General features: G+C 35.2%; 1 long non-coding RNA gene across 1 annotated transcript; it reads left to right on the top strand.

Moving 5' to 3' along the window:
* The first annotated feature begins 4,887 nt into the window (after positions 1 to 4,887).
* Positions 4,888 to 7,710, top strand: LOC137949566 (uncharacterized). The gene is made up of 4 exons (XR_011111873.1): positions 4,888 to 4,943; positions 7,298 to 7,362; positions 7,451 to 7,515; positions 7,617 to 7,710. It is a non-coding gene; the product is annotated as an uncharacterized lncRNA (long non-coding RNA).
* Positions 7,711 to 8,181: the final 471 nt, after the last annotated feature.

Genomic DNA, 8,181 nt, shown 5'->3' on the forward strand with positions numbered 1-8,181 from the left:
CGTTCTCAAGGTATCCTTAGGTTGTCACAAAAGATCTATATCGATAAGGTGTTGAGTAGATTTGGCATGAAAGATAGTAAACCAGGAGACACACCCATCGCTAAAAGAGACAAGTTTAGTCTCAAATAGTACCCTAAAAATGATCTTGAAATAACAAAGATGTAGAAAATTCCCTATGCATCAGTAGTAGGGAGTTTAATGTACGCTCAAGTTTGTACTCGTCCCGACATAACATTTATTGTAGGAATTTTGGGCAGGTATTTGAGTAATCCGGGTAGGCAACATTGGAAGGCAGCCAAACGCGTGATGCGTTATTTGAGGAGAACAAAAGAATACATGCTTACTTATCGGAGATCAGACAGTTTAGAGATCATTTGGTTCTCTGACTCTGACTTCGCCGGATGCCAAGTTAGCAGACGCTCCACATCAGGCTACATCTTTATGTTGGGTGAAGGAGCTATCTCATGGAAGTCTGCTAAGCAAACTCTCATAGCTTCTTCAACCATGGTTGTGGAGTTCATTGCTTGTTTTGAGGCATCCAACCATGGAATATGGTTGCGAAACTTTGTCACTAGGCTACGAGTGGTAGATAGCATTGACAGGTCATTAAAGATTTACTGTGACAATAACTCGGCGGTACTTTATTCCAACAACAACAGGAGCTCGACGAAGTCAAAGTTTATTGACATCAAGTTTTTAGTTGTTAAGGAGAGAGTTCAAAATAAGCATATTTCTATAGAACATATAGGGACAGACTCTATGCTAGCAGACCCATTAACCAAGGGTTTATCGCCTAAGGTCTTTCATGAGTACATTGCTCATATGGGCGTTATTTTTTAGGATACCTTGGTTTAGTGGGAGTCATTTTTGTACTATATGTTTGCTTTAGACATTGAGTTATTCGATTTTTTTATAAAATTGATTGCTTATTATTTTATTTATGAACTTGTTTGTGTTTTTCTATATACGATGTTCACATTGCATTAAGGACTATGGAAAGATCTCACTAAAAACTAAAGGACCAGATGGAAATAGACATGTTTGAGATCACATTGCATATAATTTCCATGCTACTCATCTATATTTGATCTATGTCATTGAGTGTATTAGTATGGTGATCATCATGGTTTAGTCACGAATGTAATGTTATGAAAATCGCGGTGGTTCCATTATTAATATATACGATGGTTCCATTATTAATAGTATACAGATGCACGCCTCAAGAATTTGTGATATAATTGTTTCAGGAATGATATATAACCCAAGTGGGAAATTGTTAGGAAATTCACATTTCCTATTCTAATTTGGGTAACATATTTATTATGCAATTATATTTTTTATTTTTAATGGAATCGACTGAAATTAAGTGATCTAATTTTGTTAAGCCCATTAAGGAATGGGTCATGGATATGGGCCATGAATATAGGCCAATTGAGTAGATACTATAAGGAATTATGGGAACCCTATATAAAGAGACACAACATGGTTATGGTCCCCAATATACTAAATCACACACATTTCCTTCTCCCCATCCGGAAGAGAGACGAAGGTCTCATTGAGGAATAAAGAGATTTAGTTGAGGAAGACCACAACACCAATTTGTTCTTATCATTCGTCAAAGATATTCTGCAATAGAAAGACGAAATTTCAGGAATGGATTCAGGTATGTATTCAATTTTAATTTTCTGGCATATTGTAAATTCTGGATTAGGATTTACTACGGTTTTCTAACATACAGCAATCTGCCTTGACTGTGTAAATGAAAAGATGAAGGCGATCCGTTCTGATATTTTTTTCGTTGTAGCTTTTTGATGGCTGAGATTCTGATAGCGGAAGGTTTTTTTTATGGGCAAGCATGCCAATAAGTAGTTGGGAAGAAGAAAAAAATGTTTCAACTTTTAGATGAAAAGTGGTTTTCTACTCGTATCCTCGGCATTGATGGGGTGGATCCAAATGAATTGTTGTCAGGGAGTCTTGATCCATTGGAAGAGCAAATCAAAGCTAAAAGTACCGGCTATGCTGCTCGTTGCTGATTTCTTTGATTTGGTTGCCAGCACTGAAATCAAGGGAACACTGACGGTTGACGATAGTAGTGGTAGTCAGACTGCGAGTGAGGCTGACAAATTCTTGAAGGGAAAGCGGTGTATGTTGTTCAAATCTGCTCGGATTTTTTGTCGTGGATGTTTCCGGGGAGGAGTTTTGATAGCGTGCTGCCGGCGACGATAGGGAGAGCGGACATACGAAATGTCACCCTCTAAGGACACGCGCAGGTCCTCACTCGTCTGTTTCACGCAAGGAAGTCTCTGGATTTTGGAAAGTTTGTCAAGCTACATTAGCGAATCCGAGCTGCTTTAAGCCTTTCGAATTAACGTTGTCAACGGGGAAATGTGTTGCGCAGCAATGATTGGAGTTTGGCCTCCGCCTCGGGCGGTTACAGACGCCGGAGGCGCCGCTCCAGTTCGGACGGAAAGAAAGGTGAGTTTTTTAAGCCGCATAGAGGATTAGTTGGGTGGCATCGAGCCGAGCTGAGCCCGAACCTGCTTATGTTCGAGCCGAGCTTGATTTAAATATTTCGAGCGGAGCTTCGAGCCGAGCTAAGCCCGAACCTGCCTATGTTCGAGTTGAGCTTGATTTAAATATTTCGAGCCGAGCTTCGAGCCGAATCTCGTCTCGAGCCTAAAATTGTTATCGAGCTTGAGCCCAAAAATTTTAACCGAGTTCGAGTTTCAACATACATTTAAAACTTTTTAAAATATATATATAAAATAAATTATATATAAAATTATGCATACATTTTACATAAAATTGGGCATGACTAGGGGTGGCTTCGAACCGAGCAGCTCAGAAATAAGTTCGTTTATATTAACGAGCCGAACCCAAGTAGAGCCAGGTTCGGCTCGTTGGCTCGCGAACCGACTCATTTTAACGAGCGGCGATTCGGGAATCGGGGGAGCTCTAAAAAAATTTTCGGGACAGAGAGTCCCGTCTCTTCCCTTTCATCCTACCCCGTCTGGAACCCATACTTCTCTGCCATTTTCTGCCATTTCCATGCCGTTTCAGCATGATTTTCTCGCAAAAATCACTGTCTGTCAGCGGGTATTCATGGGAAATGGGGGATTTTGGTCTTCAAATCCCTCGTTCTCCCTCTCCCTCTCCGATTCTTCAATCTCTGTCAAAGACTTCGATTTTTTCGTCTTCCTCTGTGATTTCTTTCTATTCTACCTTCTTCCTCTTCGATTTCTTCATCTGAAGTGCTTCCTCGCCGACGAACGAAAGCCACGGTCCGATGGGAGGTAAGATTTTTATTTAATGTTTTTTTTTTTTTGCGTCGCCGACCTAACCCTATAAAATCTCTAAATCTCGTTTCGTTTAAGCAGTGATTCTTCATTCTTTGAAAGGTTTTGGAGATATCCCCGAACGGCGAACACTCTCTATTTCTGTAAGTGTTGATTTTATTTTATTTCATTTTTATCTTCTGTATGTTTTCTTCCTCAGCAATTTCGGAGTTGATTTTTGTTTTTCATTTTTATCTTCTATACGTTTTCTTCCTCTGCAATTTCGGTGTTGATTTTTTTTTTTCAGTACATTTTTTTCCTCTGTGATTTCAGTGTTGATTTTTTTTTCATTTCTATCTTCTGTAAGTCTAGTTAGCCTTTGGTTGACAAAACTCTGGGGTTCGTTGTATATGTTCCAGATAAAGTTAAATACATCATTTTAATCATTTTTTTACCTTTTTTCCTCAATCAATAATTTTATCTCGTATCGTTTTCTATCATGTGGTTTTTTTTAAGCACGAAGAGAATTTAGCAGACCATGTAGTTGATTATTATCTTATTACTCACAGGCCTAAACTTTGACCTTCCAATTTCAATCTATATTGCTATCAGCGGTATTGGTTTTAAATGCATAAAATTTCTGTTCTCTTAAGAATCTGTTTAAGCTGAAAAGGATCATTCATCCTTTGCTCGGCATTGCATTCTGTACAGTCATCATTCATATGTTGTCTTACATTTGGTATCCTATACGATTTTCCTGTGGACAAAGTCTCAAAACCCTTCTTCTAGTCACAATATGTGGATTATCAACATTTTCAATGTACAATGCACATCTTCTTTTGCTAGTTCACTACTTATATTGATCTCTGTTCATATAGATTGTGTCCATATTAATTATATTTTATCTGGTAGTGGACTTTTTTTATCCAAAATGCAATGATTAGTCTTTACCTTTTTTCTGCAGCTTTTATTGTGACTTGGTGCTGTTTTTTTTTTTTTTTTCAATAACTTGAGAGAATTAAAATTACGATAACATGCTCTTTGAATCAATTGTGTAAACAAAAATCATGTCCTAACTGCAAAATTGTAAAAAAAAACCCTATCTGGTGTGATCAGAGCTTGTTCTTTCTTCATGTGTCTTTTTCTTATTCCTATGGAACTCTTCCTCTTCCTAAATATAATATTGTGGTCCACAAAACAACCATAATAATTAAATTGTTGTTCACCAAAACAAAACTTTTTTTTATGCATATGGACCTCAACCCAATTATGTTATGTTAGACTAGTAACAGGTCTTGTAAGTATGTATTCATCATACATATTAGATCAGAACATTTCATAATATAGTACATAATTTTTATTTTTAGACCCAATATTTCGTTGAATTGATACGTTAGATACAGACTGATGTAAATTATCTCTCTTTTTTGCAATCGATTTTTATCCTTCCTCTTCAATTTCTTCATCCAAAGTTCTTCCTCGCTGACGAGACGAAAGCGACGGTCCGACGGGAGGTAAGATTTTTATTTAATGTTCTATTTTTTTTTCGTCGCCGACCTTACCCTACAAAATTTCTAACTCTTGTTTCGTTTCAGCAGTGCTCCTTCATTCTTGGAAAGGCTTTTGGAGATATCCCTGAACGGCGAACACACTTTCTGTTTCTGTAAGGTTTGAATTTTTTTTTTCATTTTTATCATTAATTTCTTGTTATTGAGGTTGTATTTCATCAGAATATTAGAAGAGAATGTTGGTATGCTTATTTCCTTCTCTTAGAAGTTTTTAAATTTATATATAAAAAAGGATCGGTATATTGGACTGGAAACCATTGGGTGCAGGGCTACTGGCTCAAAGAGACCCCGCTGCATTGAAAGACAAGGGTCGTTCCCGATTGTCACAACGTCACGTACCTTCCTCTAAGAATAGACAAGTATCTTAAATTATGTGTAGGATCTTTGTTGTTTGGATAACTTTCTTCTCTCTATGTTTTTAATTTGTAATTTTGTTTTTTTGTAGAAGTAAGAATGTCAACACCTCCTCAATTGACATCAATAATTAACACTAGTTCTAGTGTGACTATAAATAGTGACTCAACTCCACCAGAGTCACTACCCTCTGTCATAGAAGTGGACCCAGATGAAATTACCATAAATGAGGATGAAGGTGACTTTACCCATACTTCAAAAAGACAAAAAAAGTCTCATGTGTGGTTGGAATTCAAAGAAGTATCACTTAATAGTACAAAAAAGGCTCAGTGTGTTCATTGTAAAATTAATTTGAGTTTTATTAGTAGTGGAATGACCACACATATGAGTCGACATTTGAAACGTTGCACTAGTAGAAAAGTGGCAATGAGAAAACAAAAAACCTTAAACTTTCAACCAGTGGGAGCGGGATCTAATGTTGATCAGAGTCCATCTGGACTTCCTTTTATGGATTTTGGAGGAAAATACGATCAAGCTAAAATGAGAGTACTCATTGCTCATTGGATTCTTATGCATGAGCATCCATTCATGATAGTAGAAGAGGAGGGATTTAATTTTGTAATGAAGATGGCAAATATGAATTATGAGAAAATATCCCGTAAGACCATTAAGAAGGAGTGTATGGAGGTGTATGAGGCAGAAAAAAAGAAATTGAAAATTTTGTTAAAAGAGATTAACAAGATTAGTCTTATCACGGATCTTTGGAAGTCCCAAAATCAAAAGATTGAATACATGGTTATTACTGGGCATTTTATTGACAGTAATTGGAAGCTACAAAAGCGAGTCTTGAGTTTTGTGCATGTTCCTCCTCCTCCTCGTGGCGTTGATATAGCATATGCTATTTACAAGTGTTTGAAAGAGTGGGAGATCAAAAATAAAGTTTTTAGTATTTCAGTTGATAATGCTGCATATAATGATGTTTGTATCAGAGTTTTGAAACAAGATTTTTCAAGGAAAAAAAGTTGGTGTGTGGTGGAAAGTTGTTTCATGTGCGTTGTTGTGCTCATATTTTGAACTTATTAGTCCAAGATGGTCTTGTTCAGATTAAGGATATCATTGATAATGTGCGTGAAAGTGTCAAATTCATAAATCTGTCTGAGGCTAGACTTCGCACTTTTTTCTGAAATTGTACAACAATTAGAACTTGGTGAAAAGAGGTTGGTTATTGATTGTCCAACTCGTTGGAACTCCACTTATGACATGTTGTCTTCTGCATTAAAATTCAAAGATGCATTTTCTAGATTTAAAGTTAGAGAACCAACTTATGATTGTTTGCCAAGTTTTAATGAATGGGAAAAGGTTGACATGGTGTGTGAGATCCTAGAAGTTTTTAATGCAGTTACTAATATAATTTCTAGGAGTGACTACCCTATTTCTAATTTGTACCTTAGTGAGGTATATAGGGTAAAATAAGTTCTGGATTTTCATTCTACAAATGAAAATGTTTTCATTAGGACAATGGTTAGTAGAATGAAAGAGAAATTTGAGAAATACTGGGGTAAACGCAATTTATTGATGGCTGTTAGTTCAGTTTTGGATCCAAGGGTCAAATTAAAGTTGATCAAAATGTGTTTTCCAGTGATATATTCTAAGGAGGAAGCTATAATGAATATAAATGTAGTTCGACGTACCTTATATGAGATCTACGATGAATATGTATCTTTTTATAATGTGGATATTAGAAATGAAGAGATTGTTTCAAGTACTAGCTCTATGGGTGTTTCCACAAGTCGTAGGCCTTCATCAAGTTCAGGTTGGTCAAAGTTAATGAGTTATATGAAACAAAAGGATATAGTTAATTCACCAAGGTCAGAATTGGAAATTTATCTTGAAGAAGGTGTATATAGTTGTGAGGAAACTTCACAATATGATTTTGATGTTTAGAATGGTGGAAAGTGAATCATATGAAATTTCGGGTATTACCTAAGATGGCAGCAAACATCCTTGTAATTCCCATATCCACAGTAGCTTCAAAATCTACATTTAGTGTTGGTGGTAGAGTAATAGACTCATATCGTTCTTCCTTGGCACCAAATACAGTTCAAGCTTTGATTTGTGGCAGTGATTGGTTTCGAGTTCTTCACGGTGTAAAGAAAAATCAAAAGGTAAATTTCTTTGATTAATTATTTATTATAAAAAAAATTTAGTTTATTTTTTAGTTTTATTTATTAAAATTTTGTTTTATGATTACAGCCTGAGAAGAAGAGTGTAGAGATAATGCTACTAGCTACATGATTTTTCATGTTCCTCTCATCATGGTAATTTTAATATTTTTAACGACATTAAGTAACTAGTAGTGGAACAGTATTATTTTTTTTATCTGACAATAACTAATTTTATTTTTTTGTTTTTGTCATAGGTGGAGATTTTGCTCATGCAGGGACGCATATTATTTTCTAGCATTAAGAGAAACAACTATAGTTTGTAATTTTATAATGGATTTATAGTTTTTATTTGGGTGATTGTAAATTGATAGTGATATTTCATTTAATTTTGTTGTGTTTGATTATTGTATGGAGCTTATTTATAATATTATGCAATGTATGAAGTCTTTAGACTAGTTTATGGAGTGTATAAATAATTTCATGGAGTGTTTATGGAATGTATAGATAATTCGATGGAGTGTTTATGGAATGTATAGATAATTTGATGAAGTGTTTATGGAGTGTTTATGGAATGTATAGATAATTTGATGGAGTGTTTATGCAGGTATTATAGAGGTTGTATGTATATTGATTATCCCCAATTTTAAGTAGAGGTCATGCCGAATTTTATACTGGTATTATGTACATAGATTATGCTCAATTTTAAGAAAAATTTATGCCTAATCTTATATATGTATTATATATATAGGTTATGCTTAATTTTATGTAGAGGTTATGCCCAATTTTATGTAAAATGTATGTATAATTTTATATATAATT

Source organism: Aristolochia californica, unplaced genomic scaffold (assembly GCF_029961685.1).
Source record: "Aristolochia californica isolate CCGP_79_NKW_82.1479 unplaced genomic scaffold, dmAriCali1.0.hap1 SCAF_14, whole genome shotgun sequence".
NCBI classification, from domain to species: domain Eukaryota; kingdom Viridiplantae; phylum Streptophyta; class Magnoliopsida; order Piperales; family Aristolochiaceae; genus Aristolochia; species Aristolochia californica.